This window comes from Callithrix jacchus, chromosome 10 (assembly GCF_049354715.1).
Source record: "Callithrix jacchus isolate 240 chromosome 10, calJac240_pri, whole genome shotgun sequence".
Taxonomy (NCBI): domain Eukaryota; kingdom Metazoa; phylum Chordata; class Mammalia; order Primates; family Cebidae; genus Callithrix; species Callithrix jacchus.
The window spans coordinates 14757264-14774346 of record NC_133511.1 but is presented as its reverse complement, the minus strand read 5'-3'; the positions used below and the strand labels follow the sequence as shown (position 1 = coordinate 14774346).

Genomic DNA, 17083 nt, shown 5'->3' with positions numbered 1-17083 from the left:
TTCTTTGAAAACATGATCTTTAAAGACTTCATAATATTCCATTGTAGTTATGCCCTATAATTTATTTAACCATCCTCTCATTGTTGATATTGAGATGGTTTTCAATTTTTGGTTATTATACATAATATGCAGTGAGCAGCACATAAATCTTTATCTGTATTTCAATTATTTCTTTAAGGTAGATTATGAGAAGTGGTATTACTGGGTCAAAGGGTAACTGTTAGATTGTGTTTTGATAGAGAGTAGAGTTTTACTATTCTATGAAGACATCTGAATATCACTATGTGATGTGAATCTAGAATGTGGAGACAAAATTTTCAAGTGGTGTGTGGAAGCCAAGCATCCTTGGTTGTAACTGAAATGTGGTGTAGGGCAGGTCACTCTGTCTTAAAGAAATAACTGTGGTGACCAGAATTGCGTGTTGTCCTGTGTGAAGCGAAGAGTGAGTAACTGATGTTTCCAGTAAAAAATTAAAGTCGCATTTCAGATGGAGCTGCATAAATCTGCAGGTGAGACCCCTGGCAAGTTAAAAGTAGAATACACAGATGGAGGAATGCCAGAAGCAAGGCTGTGGGAAGGCACCCACATTTTTGAGACCAAAGTCAAGCTGTCCACAGTGATACATGAAGCAGCTGTCCAATGGCCCAGTGGAGACATTGCAAAGGTCAGAGATTTCACACATTCAGATAGAAAGATGACTGAAGAGTTAAAATTAGATAAAGGGACAGATTCATTCTGGAATGAAATCTGAACAGGAGGAAAGTGTCTTTATTTTTTTTAAATTAAGCTTACACTGTGCATTCTGAATGGTACAGAGAAACAATGAAGTCTGGGTGTTTAGTCTGATTTTTTTTTTCGGAGGATGAGAGATGCAACAATATACTTTGAAATAAAATCATAACTTCGGATGGCATGGGGTATTGGAGAGAAGCATAGATATTAGCGCTGGAGGGAGCTGGGATTAACTCTGGTCTCTTTCACTACTTGCCAGATAACCTTGGATAAGTTACATCCCGAGCCTCGGTTTCCTCCTCTAGAAAATGAAGATTGTGATTGTTATTGCATAGGCCTGCTGTGAGGGTTACATAAGATTAGATGAAATAATAGTTTAGTACCTGTCATATAATAGGTGCCTAGTTAATGTTCCCTGTTGTGGCCGTTTCTGCTGTGAGCTGGAAGCTAAGAGCCTGAGCATGCCATAGAGAATTTCAATATCTAGACCACAGAAAGATCAGTCAAGAACAGAAGTAAAGACAATGTTGACTTATTCCATCGACGTCAGTAACGTTTTCCACACAGAAGTCATTCCAGAAGGTCAGATACTCGGCCAGGCTTTCAATATAGAAATTCTGAAGCATTTGAGAGACTTTGTGCTGCAAAAATAGGAATAAAATATGACTCCTTGCTCTGGAAAGTCTCTGGGGTAAAGAAAAGTGAAGAACTGCCATTTTTTCTGTTTGTTGTTGTTTTGTTTTAGTCTTCTGAATTTTTAAAACATTTTTTGTGGCAGGAATACTTAACATGAGACCTACTCTCTTAACAAACATATTATGTTGTATAATATATTACTGTTGACAGAACTGATTTCTTTTGTGCCATCAGTATGGTCTCTTTGGGACCAAGGCCCTTGGCACACATCATCTTTTGACACCCTTAGCAATGTTGTGAGCTGGGTATTGGCACCTTTATTTCACAGGAAGACATAGAAAGTGACAGAAGTGGCCAGGCACAGTGGCTCATGCCTGTAATCCCAGCACTCTGGGAGGCTGAGGTGGGTGAATCATGACGTCAGGAGTTCAAGACCAGCCTGCCCAACATGGTGAAACCCATCTCTATTAAAAATACTAAAATTTAGCTGGGTATGTGGCGGACACCTATAATCTCAGCTACTCGGGAGGCTGAGGCAGGAGAATCACTTGAACCCTGGAGGTGGAAGTTGCAGTGAGCCGAGATGGCACCACTGCACTCCAGCCTGGGCAACAAGAGCAAATCTCTGTGTCAAAAAAAAAAAAAGAAAGTGACAGAAGCATCATTTGACCTCAAGGCTTGTGCCTGCCTATTCACCAGGCCAACTGCTGTAAAGATTTACTGAGAGAACCTATGGAAAGAGTGAACTTGTCATGTGATCTTGGGCAGTCACATACTTTTTCTGAGTCAGAGGTTTTTTTTTTTTGTTGTTGTTGTTGTTAGAAAATGGCAATAGGGCCAGGCAAGGAGGATCTTCCTGTGATCCCAGCACTCTAGGAGGCTGAGACAGGCGGATCACTTGAGGTAAAGAGTTCAAGACCAGCCTCGTCAACATGCTGAAATCCAGCCTTTACTAAAAAGACAAAAATTAGATGGGAATGATGGCATGCACCTGTAATCCCAGCCATTCAGGAGGCTGAGGCAGGAGACTTGCTTGAACAGGTGACAGTGAGCCAAGATTGCACCTCTGCACTCCAGCCTGGGTGACACAGCAAAACCCTGTCTCCAAAACAAACAATCAAACAACAACAAAAAACAGAAAAAGAAAAGAAAATGGCCAAAGTTACCAAGCAAAAGTGTTTACCAATCAAAATATGCTATCACCCACCTTGGGCACCCACTTTATTCACTGTTATTGTCCCCAAAAGACTCTGGACTCTGTATATCCCAAACGTGTGCTCCAAGAATGTGATTAGACTCCACAGCAGGCATCAGTCTGCGGGGGTGGTGGGGGGAAGGCACTGGCAGCCTTAAGAGAAAATGGCTTTTCCTTGCAGACCTCCTTTCCTTCTGCTCCCTATTCTTCTCACTGCCACTGAGCTGTGATGTTTTCCGGGGACCATTTAACACTCCTTTTAAAGGCCATTAGGGCCAATCTCCCTGCTCCCCAGCCTCTCGGTGTCTGCAGTTGCTATCAAAAAATGGCCCTTCTTCATCTTACTCTGGGGGTCCAGCGCCTCTCCCCGAGAGAATGTCATTTCTGTTTCCTGGACAATCCTCCATTCCAACATTGGAATTTTTCCTCTTTCCAGCTCCCCTGACCATACCCCAATGATTCAAGGGCAAACTATTATATCTCTTGTTTTAAAACTTTTAGAATATGTGCACATATTCTCCTTTAAGAACCAGGAAGAAAGCAAGGAGCAAGGGTGGACAAGGAGACATTATGCTAGACCACCTAGTTACCTGGCATCTTGTCTGAGCTCCGCTGGGCCTGTGGAGCCTGCTATACTATTTTAAGATTCCCCGACATCAGACTGTCTTAGCCTCTGGCCTGTTCTCTGAGCTTGTCCTTGACCTTTGCTCTTTTGACACAGATCTTTGCTCCTCACTGACACAGTCATGTTCTGGCCTCTGCCCTGGTCTACCTCTCATCCAGTCCTGCTCTGGGCACCCCAGGACCCTTTCCAGCCCTGGCCCCACTGTGTCCTCAGCTTCTCTCTGAGTGGGTGCCTGTGATTGGGTCTTCGATGTGGCTCCTTCTTCCTTGTTTTATGTCTAGCTTTCTGCACTTAGCCCCAAGTCCCTCTGGAACTGTCTTAGGAGATTATACAAATATCATAGGTAAGGGCAACACCCACTTTTTTAACAATCTACCAATGCCTATGGATCAGAATCTATCTTTCTACTGGGAGAATTCCCAAGTCAATGGAGGTCACTCTCTAAGAGATTAAGGTCTTTGCTTTCCTTCTTGATAGCTCAAAAGTCTCATATTTCTGACAAGATTTATTGGAGCCTTATGAAAAGAAAAATCCTAAGGTTCCAGCCAGCTTGTCTGAATTGCTGTTCATAGGAAGGTGTTTTCTAAAGTTGTTTATTATTTGTTGAAATGGGTTACAGTCCATTCCAGAAAAGAAGTTCCAGACATGCTGGAGCAATGGCAGCCTTGTCGGAATAGGAGCAAGGAAAAAGAAATTGAGCCAGCCCACCTACGTTCGGATGGGCAGAACCAGCTTCAACCTTGTGCAAGTCACCCAAACCCCTGGAGCCTTCACTTCTTCATTTGAAAAAAGGATGAAAAGAATACCTTTCTGGCTGCATTGGTTTGAAGATCAAATAAAATAATAAATGTGAAAGTGTATTTTGAAATGTCAGGCATGTTTTAATGTTCACTATTAATAGTAATATGTATTATATTTAGCCTATGATTCCACAGGATGCTTCAGCAACAAAGAACAGAAACCTGGAGTCCAGCTGGCTTAACAAGAGGGAAGTTTATTCTCTCATGTAGCTTGAGATCCAAAGGCAGATCAGCCTTCAGGGTTGGTGGCTTCAGGGTCTCAGGGGTGTCTCCAGGGGCCTAGGTTCTTTTTGTTTCTCTGTCATGCCATCCTTGCTATCAGATTTATGTTCAGCTTGGTCGAATAAAATGGCTCTACAGATGCAGGCATCACCCAGACACAACACCATTCTGATGAGGGGGAGAGGCTGTCTCTCCCTGTAGCTTTCTCTTGGGAGAGAGGAAGCTTTCCCCAGCCTTCCAGCAGCTGTCTCCTGTGTCTTAGTCTACAGGAATTGGTTCATGTGCCTATTTCTGGAACAATCAAGGGAAGGCACCTTTGCACCCATCAGGCCCATGAGTGTTGGGCAGGAATGGTGCCAGACCATGTGGATGATATTGCATCATATGAAGGCTCTATCATAAACACAGGTGAATGGATACTGAGTAGGCGTGTTAGGCCATTCTTGCATTGCTATAAAGGAATACCTGAGTCTGAGTAATTTATAAAGAAAAGAAGCTTAATTGGCTTATGGTTTTTTAGGATGTACAAGCATGACACCAATATCTGCTCAACTTCTTGGGGGACATCAGGGAGCTTGTACTCCCTGAGTACATGGTGGAGGGCAAAGTGAGAGCAGGCATATCACACACGGCAAGAGTAGGGGCAAGAGTGAGGAGAGCTGCCACACATTTTTATTTATTTATTTATTGCATTTTAGGTTTTGGGATACATGTGAAGAACATGTAAGATTGTTGCATAGGTAGATATATGGCAATGTGGTTTGCTGCCTTCCTCCCCATCACCTATATCTGGCATTTCTCCCCATGTTATCCCTCCCCAACTCCCCACCTCCTCCTGACCCTCTCCCCAGTTCCACCCCCACAGACCCCAGTGTGTGATGCTCCCCTCCCTGTGTCCATGTGTTCTCATTGTTCAACACCCGCCTGTGAGTGAGAACATGCGGTGTTTGATTTTCTGTTCTTGTGTCAGTTTGCTGAGATTGATAGTTTCCAGGTTCATCCATGCCTACAAAGGACACAAACTCATCATTTTTTATGGCTGCATAGTATTCCATGGTGTATATGTGCCACATTTTCCCTGTCCAGTCTATCATCGATGGGCATTTGGGTTGGTTCCAAGTCTTTGCTATTGTAAACAGTGCTGCAATGAACATTCGTTCAACCGTTGTGGAAGACAGTGTGGCAATTCCTCAAGGACCTAGAAATAGAAATTCCATTTGACCCAGCAATTTTATTACTAGGTATATATCCAAAGGATTATAAATCATTCTATTATAATGACACATGCACACGAATGTTCATTGCCACACACTTTTAAACAACCAAACTAGGCCAGGTGTGGTGGCTCACGCCTGTAATCCCAGCACTTTGGGAGGCCAAGGCAGATGGATCATTTGAGTTCAGGAGTTCAAGATCAGCCTGACCAACATGTGGAAACCCCATCTCTACTAAAAAAAAAAAAAAAAAAAAAAAATTAGCTGGTTGTGGTGGCGCATACCTGTATCCCAGCTACTTGGGAGACTGAGGTAGGAGAATTGCTTGAACTTGGGAGGCAGACATTGCATTCCAGCCTGGGCAATGAGAGCAAAACTCTGTCTCAAAATAATTAAATAAGAAACAAACAACTAGACCTTATGAGAACTCACCATTGTGGTGAGGATAGGACCAAGCCTTGAGGGATCTGACCCCAGAACCCAAATACTTCCCACCAGGCTGCACCTCCAACAATGGAGACTACAATTCAATATGGGATTTGGCAGAGCTGTATGTTCAAACTGTATCAGAAGGCAACAGTAGTACCTTTTTACAAAGGGTGTTATTCCTATTGTTATCATTAGACTGTATGCTCTAAAGGTAGACACCATTTCTGCGTGGCCACATTTATATCCCCAGCATCTCCTATAATCTCTGGCATATTGTAGATGCTCCGTAAGTATTTGTTGAATGAAATAAATGACAGGCAATGAGAGATCTGATGAGGACAACACCATTTACATGAGTATGCTTGGATGCATCTCACTATGTAATAGGTACCCCTTGCTGAGTGCCAGGACTGTTTCTCACTTGTTTGCATCCTCCCAGCGCTGTTTCCCAGCCCTCCTGTTTGCAGGAAGGGGGACTATTTACGGGGCTGCCGCTTTGCATGGCTAGAAGGGAATACACTGTTTTCCACGTAATAACTGCTACATAAAAATGTGTTAAGTGAATGGAATGGCACATATTTTGTGAGAGAAACTGAACTTTTAATAAAAATAGCAGAATTTACCTAGTGCTCTTTCTGTTACTGGTGTTTGGTTATGTAAGCACTTTATAGGCATTAACTTTTATAATGCTCACAGTAACTGTGAGTCAGGCATTGCAATCATTCCTATTTTACAGGCGAGAAAGCTGAGGCACAGAGGTGTTAACTAACTTGATTTGAGCTTTGGGGCTGGGATTTGAATCAGTCCCTCTGGTTCAGATTCCTGCATTTAATACAGTGCCCAGAAAAGCTCCTTTTTCAACCTGGCCTTTGTCCTCTGCCCCTAGCATTCCCCTGCCACTGAAGAAGGGACTGTCTGTCCGGAGAGAGGGCTCTGCTACCCCTCCCTTCACCTGCTCCTGTCCTGTGGTGCCTGGCCATAGGAAGAGCTGGTGGGCCACCTCTGGAGGATCCTTCTTTCAGTGGCTGGAGAGGGCAGGATGGGTCAGACCGGGCTCAGCCTTGTAACAACCCTTTTATTGATCACAGACTCAAGTCACTTTCATATCCACCTTCCTTCCCAGGAAGTGCTAGTCTGCTGGACTGAACTCGTTTTACCAAAGAAGCCTGCCATACATCACTGTTTATCAGTGCGTGTCCATTTCAGGCTGGCCCTCCTGTATGTCAGGAAGGGGGCTGCTGCTTTGCATAGCTAGAAGGGACTCAGGCTGCATTAGCGGTGCCATTGCTGCTGTCGAGGTTGGGCAGACTTGTTTGTTCGTTTGCAGGGCCTGGTGTATTGTGAAGATAAGTCCTTCGCAGGAAGAGCCAGCCTCAGCACTGGCAGCTTGGCTTCCCCTCAGATGGCTTCTGAGAACTGACCCCATTTGAGCTTTTGCTTCTATGACCCTGACTTCATCACAGTGTCAAATGGATGTTGATGAAATAACAACAAAAACTACTTTAAAAATGAGTGTTTACTTATTTATTTTTTTGTTGCATTTTAGGTTTGGGGGTACATGTGCAGAACATGCAAGACAGTTGCATAGGTACACACATGGGACTGTGTTTTGCTGCCTTCCTCCCCTTCACCCATATTTGGCATTTCTCCCCAGGCTATCCCTCCCCAGCTGCCCCCCCACACACTGTCCCTCCCCTATTCCCCCCAATAGACCCCAGTGTTTAGTACTCCCTTCCCTGTGTCCATGTGTTCTCATTTTTCATCACCCACCTATGAGTGAGAATATGCGGTATTTCATTTTCTGTTCTCCCTAGACGTGAATTCACTATTCTAAACACTTTACAGGTCTTCAGTCACTTACTCAAAATAAGAACTCTTTTTGTCTCCACTGTGCAGATGAGGAAACTGAGGCGTTGAGAAGTTCAGTTACCAGTAAGTGGCCAGGCTGGGATTTAAGCCCGAGCATCTGGCCCTGGAGGCTGCATGCTCAGCTGTCACTGGGCACCCTGAGCTCTTGCCACCGCTCTGAGGGCTTTACGTGCTTGTCTTGTGTAATCCTTACAGAAGACCTAGAAGATAGGAACTACTGGTATCCAAAGAAACCAAGGCTGAGAGAAGGTAAGCAGCGTGCCCAAGGTGACAGAGCAGCAAAGCAGGCTGGGATTCCAATCCACGCAGCCTGCTTTGGTCCCTCACCACCACACTCTAAGCCTCCCATCTCTTTTTTATAAGAAATAAGGATCGTTCATCAGCAGAAACGGTTCAACCTAAGTTGTTGCTTGCATTAACTCCCTTCCACGATTCTAGTTCTTTTCTTTGGGAGGTTCTTCTTTGGGTTCAACAGGAATCTATCATATAACATAAGAACAAGAATGGAGAGGGCTCAGCATTGGTTTCTCTAAGCCCGTGTTTCATAGAAACCAAGATGCCCTTGGCCAAAAGGGGCCTCCTGAGGTCACTGACCCCACCTTCTGGCCTCCAGGCAAGACTCCCTTCAACACAGCCTTGCTGTCCTGATGACGTCTTTTTTTACGATTGTTTCCAGGGAGTGAGTGAGTATCTTCCATGTGAAAGTACAAAGGGCTGGCTGGCACCTCTGATAGGGTACCCTGAGTTATCTGAAACTATGGCCTGAGGGCCTGAAAGTGCAGGTGACAAAGGGTTCTGGGCAGGGACTATCTGGACAGCCCCAGCAAAAATAACCCCCAAGGCCCTGCCAGCCCCGCCCCCGTCCTCTGATGCCAAGTGCAGATGACAGCCTGAAAACAATTTGTCCGGCCTGTGAGTAATGTGTAGTAACTAAATGCTAATTAATTTGCTGTTGCATTTGAGTTAATTTATGGGGTGTTCTCTTCACCAAGTAAATTTTAATTAAGAAGAGTAAAACAAACGACAAAGTAATTTCCAAAAAATTAATTTCCAGTAAACACAAGCCATTGTTTTTCTTTGTATCAATAATGAAAGTTAAAGTGAAGCCTCTCTAACGCCCCCTCCCCCAACTCCCCCACTCTAAAAGATGGAGTTTGAGCCCGAGCCAGGCTCTTGGAGCGTAAAGACAGTCGTGCAAATTAGCAGCCAGGCAGGGCCAAAAGGAACTGGGCAGAGAGCCCGAGAGAAACCAGGCAACAGACCTCAAAGAAATGCAACAGTTGCTACTCCTTTGGTGTTCATTGTGTATAATTTTCATCCAACTCTGCACTTTTTAGGAGCTGGGAAGGGGAAAAGTGCACTACTCTTGCTTCTGATAAAATACTACATGGGGGAGCAGAAGGACAAGACATTTTATCATATTTTTTAAAATTAATCAAATTGCATAAACAAATAAGAAAAGAAGAAAGTAAGAAAGCATCTACGTTGCCAACTTTCCCAAGCATTGCACTGGGAAATTTTACATAGCTTCTCCCATTTGTCTAACAATTCTCAGAGGAAGGCAGTTACTACCAGCTCCCATATTACAGATGAATAAACTGAGAGTTTTAGAGCTGGCCCAAAGTCAAGTCCATGGCAGGAAGTCAGAGCTGACACCTGCTTTGCGGCCTCCAAGCCTGCCGCCACATCATGCTGTCTCTTCAGTTACACGGGTAGCACAGTGATTTCTGAAATCAGTTTGCAAGGCTGTGCTAGGTCTGCTGACCAGGACTTAGTGTTGTTGCTGCTGCTTTATGCCTGCCCTGTTTGAGAGTTGACAATTGGGTTGGGGACGGTGGGCACCTACAGCTGGAGCGATAAGATGCGGGAAAACCAGAAGGAGGCCTTGGGGGAGATGAGAGAAGCTCTGAGCATAGCGCAAGGCATGGTGGGGGCATAGGAGCAGGAACTCAGAGGGGTGGGCAATTCCTGTACTGTGCCTCACCTCTTGTTCTCCCCAACAGGCTCCGCATCCTAAATCGATGCTTCATTGACCATGTCTGAGCTGAGCTTCCTCACTCGAGAGTGAAAGCATCAAATTCAATCTTGGGGCAGCTGGGCAGAGGTGAGGGATGTCAGCCTGGGAAGCAAAGCCCCTGTGGTGGTCACATTACACAGAAGCTAACGTTAGGGTCTCTGTTTCCCTGGGATCCGGCTTGTCCTACTGCAGTCACCTGGGGTGCCTATGAAAGTATGGATTTGTCTGGGTTTCTCTGTTTAATCCCAAATCTGTCAGGCCTTGTTAAATTTGATGGGGCCTGAAAGGTCTGGTGTTAAGCAAATACTCAGTGACCAGAGTCTTTGATGAGAATGAAACTGGAGCTTAATCCTGAGGTAATGGCTTTCCCCATAATCCCAGGAGGCCTGGGCTCAGTGAGGGGAGGTGGAGTGCAGCAGGCTGCCCGAAGCAGAGCTCAGGGAATGGGGAACGGCTGCTGCCCTGCAGAGAGGAGTTCCACACTCCCCCAATGGCCCATCCCTCAGATGTAGAGGCTGTCAGCATGGAGAGTCTCCTGGGAAGGCATTCTGCCAGAAGTGGGATGAGGAGAGGAGGAGCGGGGAAGACAGAGTTGTTTAGTTTGTGCAGATGGCTTTGAAGAAAGAAAGAAAATTAAAGGGAGGCCAGGGAAGAAGGATTAAGAAGCCGATCCAGTATTCCCAAGTGGGCTGGCCCTGAGTTTTCCTCTACTTCAGTCGGCTCTGAGAAGCAGAATTGTCCAAGCAGAGAGTTTGGCTGGGGACTGGCTGAAGTGCCCTCTGTTTCCTTTTTGTGCAAGAGAGACCTGGCTCTGCAGGCAGCAGATGGAGGTAGCGGCAGGGGTGGGGGTGGGGGGTTGAGGACCCCCAGTTACTACCAGAATGAGTGAATGGGGTAAACATGACCACATCTAGACTCCGTCTGCCAGCCAGGGAAGCTGAACACCCTGGGCTTGGCACAGTGGGGTGGGGGATCCTGGGGGCCTGGGCTGGGGACAGTGAGGCAGAGAGTGTGGAAGCGTGGTGGCTGCCCTCCAAGCTGCCCTCTGTGACAAATAGGGCTGATCACACCATCTCCGCCTGCTCTCTGGAGAGGGCTGCTGTGCGCCTCCTTGTCAAGGTACCTGATTAAACATTCATGAGGAAAAATAAATAAAATAAACATTTTGCAAAGAGATGCTTAAGCAATCAGGCGCTTCAGGGGGTGGGTTACTGCATGCCCCAGGGGTAATCGGCATTTAATGTCACCAGCACCTCCTGGGTCTCACACGGAGGTGTTGATGCCACCCTCCCCTGAAGTCCCACCCACCAGGGTAGGCTGGGATATCCCAGCCATTTATGCTTAGCTGTTTATTATTTTCTCTTTCTCATCCTCACTTTGCTTTAGTGCATCAAATATAACCTATGTGGGAGGAAGGAGCCGGCTCAGCATGGAGGGAGGCAGGAAGGGGGACTGGTGCTAAGGAAGCGGGCCCTACCTCCTGCAAGGTGTGGGCTGCCAGAGCCTGTCTGGAGACTGATACAGAGGCGCCACGTTGCTCAGTCCTTCCTTTCATCGCTAAGCAAGTGTTTATGGAGCTATGGCAGAGAGTGTGTGGTTCCTGCCTTCTCAGAACTGGATATTAATAAGCCAACAGAGACTGAAGATGATGGCGATGAGAGGCGCGAGTGTGCCAGACACTATTGTTAGATGCTTTCCAGCCATTCTCTCCCTTCATTTTCATAATGACTGTATGTGGGAAAGACTGTTAGCCCCGCTTACGGAAGACAGCAGCCAGGCACTGAGCAGCTGAGTAACTTGCCTAAAGTTACATAAGGCAGGAATTTGAACCCAGGTCCTCTGACTCCAGGCTCGTGTTTTACCACTAGCTACTTCTAATAACTAAAAATGGAATTGGTGCTTTGAATTCCTCACTCTGGCTTTGGCAGCCAGAGCAGATTTCCAGATGAGGTGACATTTTAGCTCAGTCCTCAGGAACACTGGACTTGTCTAGCTCAAAAGCAGAGCTGGGTACACTCATAGCACAATGCACGGGATTAAAATCCCGGTGTCCTCCCATCCCCAGGTAAGATTCTCCCAGGCTTGCTTCCTCCCCTTAGCTCCCTGCCTGAAGAAATAAATGCCTAGTGACAGCAGCCAGGGTCTCCTCTTTCCATGGGTGCTGCAGGGGCTGCTTGGACGTCATGCAGGCAGCTGTACAGATGTTCCACCTACTGGTATGTCAATTAAAGAAGTACATCAAGCATTTCCCCCACTGAGCCTTTTCCCTGCCACCGAGCTCCCCTGAAGAGTAGGGGCTGATTTTCTGGAGATGTCCATCTCTCTGGCAGCAAAACAACCTCTTCAGACCAGATGAGTTTTCTTTGCAGATTAAAGTAATTCCTTGTACCTCTGTAGTCAAACACCGCCCCCTCCCCCACACCCTTTTATTAATACAGTCTCTGTTTTAATTGGCTTTCTCTATAGATAATGACCTGTCAGATAAAGGGTTACTCATTGTACAGAGTGCATTCATCCACCAGAGCATGGGCAAAGCCTGGGCTGGAGCACTGTAGGCAAATCACCACCCAAGTGTGGACCACCAGGCCAGATGGGTCTAAAATGGACTTTGGGAAGTATGCATCTTGGAGTAGACCAGAAGATAGTGGAGGGAGGGAACAGAAAGCCAAAGATGCCTGCTCATTTACTCATCCACTCATCCAGCAAACCCTTATGAAAAACCCTTTCTGAGCCAGCCACTTTTGCTAGGAGCTGGATTTATCACGAGTCAGTGTGGCATGTACCTGACACTGTTACCTGAGCTGGCAGATGGGAGTTGCAGTGTGGGAAGATCTCAGCGCCCCAGCTTTTAGGGAAGAACTAGACTGTTCTACTCAGCTTTGACTGCTCCTTTGCACTCCATGCAGGGCAGTGGGAAAATACCTGCTCTGGTGGAGACCACAGGTGTAGACTCACAGCCCAAGGGGACATTTAGTTCAACCTTTGATTTTGCAGAGAGAAATGACTGCTTGAGGGCTCACAGCGGAGTTGGAACTGGATCCCGGCTCTGTAGATCCTAAATGCATAGCTTTGTTTCCTTGCCTCACCAGATACTGGGGCTGAACCACATCCTTGGTAATAGAAGAATGGTGCAGCAGCCTGCCTAGGGAGAGGTGCATTTTCTTCTGGGCAGTGCCTCCTATGGTCGGTCCTCTCTTTGGCATTAAAAAAAAATGTTTTCTTTAGAAAGTGGAAATCCTTAAGTAGGATAAGGGCTTGCTGTGGACTTCACTTTTTGTATCTGTCCAGCAGAGTCCATTGAGAAAGACAGGCCCCTTGGAGGTGAGTGAAGAGTGTTGCCCTGCTGTCAGGGAGGATGAGGGCTGAGTGGGTGATCGATGGCTCTGATGGTGACATCCGGGAGAGGCAGCTAGCAGGTGCTAGGTCCTTGGAGTCACATGGGAGTGGATTGTTTCTGTCTGGGTTGCAGATGAGCAGTTGTGTGTGCTGTGTGTGGTGTGTGTACACAAGCACACGTACACACATGTCAGAGGAGGCAGACACTGCCCTAGGGAGAGTGGCAATGATTTTTTTGCTTCTCTGCAAGGAATATGTTCTGCTAAAGATTTCTGTCTCCCCTGGCATTTGGAACTAGCTCGTATTCCTGGTGTTTTGTCCTCAGCCTATCATACCTTTACTCCTGAGGTGAGTGTGCTAAGAGCTCTCACAGATACTTGCAGTTGTACATCTGAGGGTTTAGTGGGAAGGGCATGGACGGGTTCACATCTCAGCTTTGCTTCTTCCTAGTCACGTGACATTGGGCCATGTTCTTAATCTCTCTGAGCCTCAGCTTTCTTCTCTATATAATGGGACTGTTATGGGATGAGAGCATGATGTAGACTGTAACAAAGTATTCACTTAAGCTTCATTACCCCAGTACCTAAGTTTGTTCTATATTTGTCTGTAGCCCTCTCAACAAAGGGTCTGGATGGCCATTTTCAAACAAAATGATGTAATGGGTAAGAAGAGATGTTGCTAACTCTAAATCATCACTCAACTTGGTAGTAGTAGCAGTTAGTGCAAAATAAAACCATTTCCATAGATGGTGGATCTTCGTTAGTCACAAACCCTTTTCCTAGCAGGCTGGGGGCACGGTATAGCTTTAATGTGAGGTCCTGAGTGGGGAGTGGTTTCCACGCTGGAGTCAAGGATCTGAGCAGCCAGAATTTTTTGCTTCTTTTCTCCCTGATTGAGCTTCTTAGATATTAGGGATGCCCCAAATTCAAGGGTATGGTGATTTTACTAGCTGTGAAGCCTTGGGAAAATTACCTAAACTCACTGTGCCTGAGTTTTCTCATCTGTAAAATAAAACAACAAAATACCTATAACATAGGTGGAACTAAATGGGTTAATGCATGTGAAGCATGGGGCAGTCCTTGTTCATCATAGGTACTCAAGAAATGTTAGCAGGTTCATTTTATTTTTCTATCAATCAATCTATCAATCCATCCATCCATCCATCCATCTATCTGTCTATCATGATTTGGTTTTGGCATCAGACAGACCTAAGTTTGAAGTGCCAGCTCTGCCACTAATTAGATGTGGTCCCCTGGGCAGTTGCTTACTCTCCCTAAGCCTCAGCTTCCCACCTGTTGAATGAGGATACTGGTAATACTGCCTCATGCCATGGGTAGGCTTAAGTGAGATAACATACATGAAGTACGTGACACGATGTCCAGGATGGGGCAAGTGCTCAACTAATTTGATTTGTGATACTAAGTGGAGCCTGTACTGATTCTCTCTAAGACTCACATCTCTACTGCCTTCTGGCATCACCTCCCAAACACAACGGTACATGTCTAAGAGAATGGGGCTGGTGAGACACTCAGAGCCTGTGGCTCTCCCATGCTCACGAGCAAGCCTCCTGTCAGTGATCAGTGCCTTACAGGCCTGGAGTGCTTCATAGTTTTCAAGGTCATTTCATATCTTTTATCTTTCTTTGTCTTCACAGCAATCTTATGAGATAAGGTGTATGGGTATTAATCTTATTCCATAGATTAACAAGAAAACAGAGGCTCAGAGAGGTTAAGTGATTTACCTCAGTCATTCAAGTGAATTCTTGTCTCTCTATTCTGCTTTCAGCAGGAATAATAAGCATTTATTTATTGCTTTATAATGAGAAAAGGCTTTCTCACACCCTATCTCATCTGATTGTCACAACAGCTCTGGAGGGGTGGCGTTACTATCATCCCATTCTGCAGACCCAGAGAGGCTACAAGATGTGCTTCTGATTCCTCAGCAAACAGATGATGAGAGTGAGCTTTACATTCTGACTTCAAGTTCTGTGGTCTCCTTGCTGTTTTTCAGTCCTCTCTTCAAAAATCAGCTTATCTATTTTTTTAAACCCCAAAACAAATAAAACACCAGCTAAAACAGAGGCAGGCGGCTACCCTCAGACAGGCAGGCTGCAACGTAACTTTTCTGACAACAGCATGGATCAAGGTACCCAACAGAAAGCGTGGAAATCTACCAGGCAGCTTTCCACTGAAGGGTGTAATTAGAGAGCTGACAGGCTGTACATGCAATGCCATTAATGGGTCCACCTGTGAGAGGGACCTGGCGAGCACAGGTAATTTGGACAGAGTGGAGCACTCAAAGGAGACCTGTGCTGCAGGTGCCCAGCCTGACCCCCCAGGCCAGAAGCCTCCCCAGGGAACAGGAGGAAGGGCCCGGCCTGGACCCTGCCAGTGACACAAAGCTATTTGCCGTGGTGCTCACTGCACATTATGCTAAAAGTGTGACAGATTTTAGAAGCAGTCTGGGTGGGAACCATGGAAACAGGTTAGGGAAGAGGAGATGCTGATTGCTGCTGCTCCTGTTAGTGAGAGAAGAGTGAGCCGGGGAGATGTGCCCTCCCTCCTCCGCCATCCTCGGCCACTGGTCCTCTTCCTGACCCCCCGGCTGTCTGTAAGCATCATCCCTTCTAAACACGAAGCCAAATTGGGAAAGGAGGTGGGAGGCAGTGGGGGAGTGGGGAAGCACTGACAAACTGTGTTGATCCTGAAGACTGTGCTTCTCGACTCTCATGCATACCCAGTCACTGTCAAAAGTTCTTCCATGAGGAGTACCTGCCATGTGCCAGGAACTGTGTGGGGTGCTTCCCCTACGCTATCTCCAATCCTCCCAACCACTCTGCAAGGTTGTCACAATTACCTTCATGATACATATGAAGAATCTGGGGGGCTGAGAGATTAAGCAATTCACTCAAAGTCACACAGCTACTAACAGAGTATGAATTTGGATCTAGAACTGTCTGACTCCAAAGGATATGCTCCTTTCTTCACTCTGCGCTCACTTCCAGGATAACAGCAGCCCTCTATGAACACTTACAAACCATGCTTTCAATCCAGTCATTTAGCAAAGGAAAAGAATCTGTGAATTCCCCTTTTAATATGCACGAGGTCACCGGGGTTTGCCACAGTGTGGTCCTGTCTTCAAGAAGAATAGAGATGAGACTGTTAGATTTTCTGCTGGTAGAGCTGCCAGACAGAAAGGACTGATGTTTTATCCTGTGGTCTCTTCCCCCATGGATCTTCACCAGATTCTCTCTTTCCTTGCCTCGGTTATGACTATCAGCATGGTTTTCAGTCTCTTGCCTGGAGAATCCATCTTCTCTTCTTGTCAAGAGTAGGGAAAAGGTGCTGGGTGTGTAGGCCAGGAAAGCAGCCCCAAGAAGAGAAGTGGCTTTCTGTTAGAGGTGCAAAGCCGAGCAAGGCAGATCCAGCTCCCAGACTCATGCAGCTGTATGTCGTAGTGAAAGTGGAGGAGGACGGGTCAAGGACATCACCCAATTCTGAGATGTCAAGACAGATGCTTTCAGTGCCCAGAAACCTCTGGCCTCTGGGAGCTCTGAGCTTTGCTTTCAAGTGACTGAGATCAGAGACTCACGCGGAGGAGATTTGAAACATCTAGTGTTGGAGCACCCTGTCCAAGGAGATTAGCCTAAAGGGCAACATGGAAAAACGTCAGAGATGAGCAGACCCAGGAGAGGGTTGGGTTTAAATGGTTCTATGCAGAGAATTGTGGGGAAGTCAAGGGGAGGGTATCCTGGAGTAGAGAGGGGACAAGGATCTTGGGCAGGTGTTTTCTGGAGGGAGGAGGAGGATGTAGTTTGGGTTCCATGAGACAGTGGATAGAGGACCAAAACCATCTAGGGGGCCACTCTTTACTGTTCTCCTCTGGGAGTAAAATCGGAAAAAAATGCACAAATAACCTCTCATTCATAAATTCAAATTAAAAAAAAAAACCTCACAACAGTTAGGGCAGATGAGATGATAAGATACCAGTGTGGAATGTTATGAAGAC

At 46.2% G+C, this 17083-nt stretch overlaps 1 long non-coding RNA gene across 1 annotated transcript in view; it reads left to right on the top strand.

Moving 5' to 3' along the window:
- Window positions 1-60: 60 nt before the first annotated feature.
- The window catches only part of LOC144577960 (uncharacterized), a 57815-nt gene continuing 40792 nt past the window's right edge, over window positions 61-17083 (top strand). The window contains exons 1-2 of the long non-coding RNA XR_013522805.1: window positions 61-7971; window positions 9726-9826. This is a non-coding gene — a long non-coding RNA (uncharacterized LOC144577960). The remainder of the gene's footprint in view (window positions 7972-9725; window positions 9827-17083) is intronic.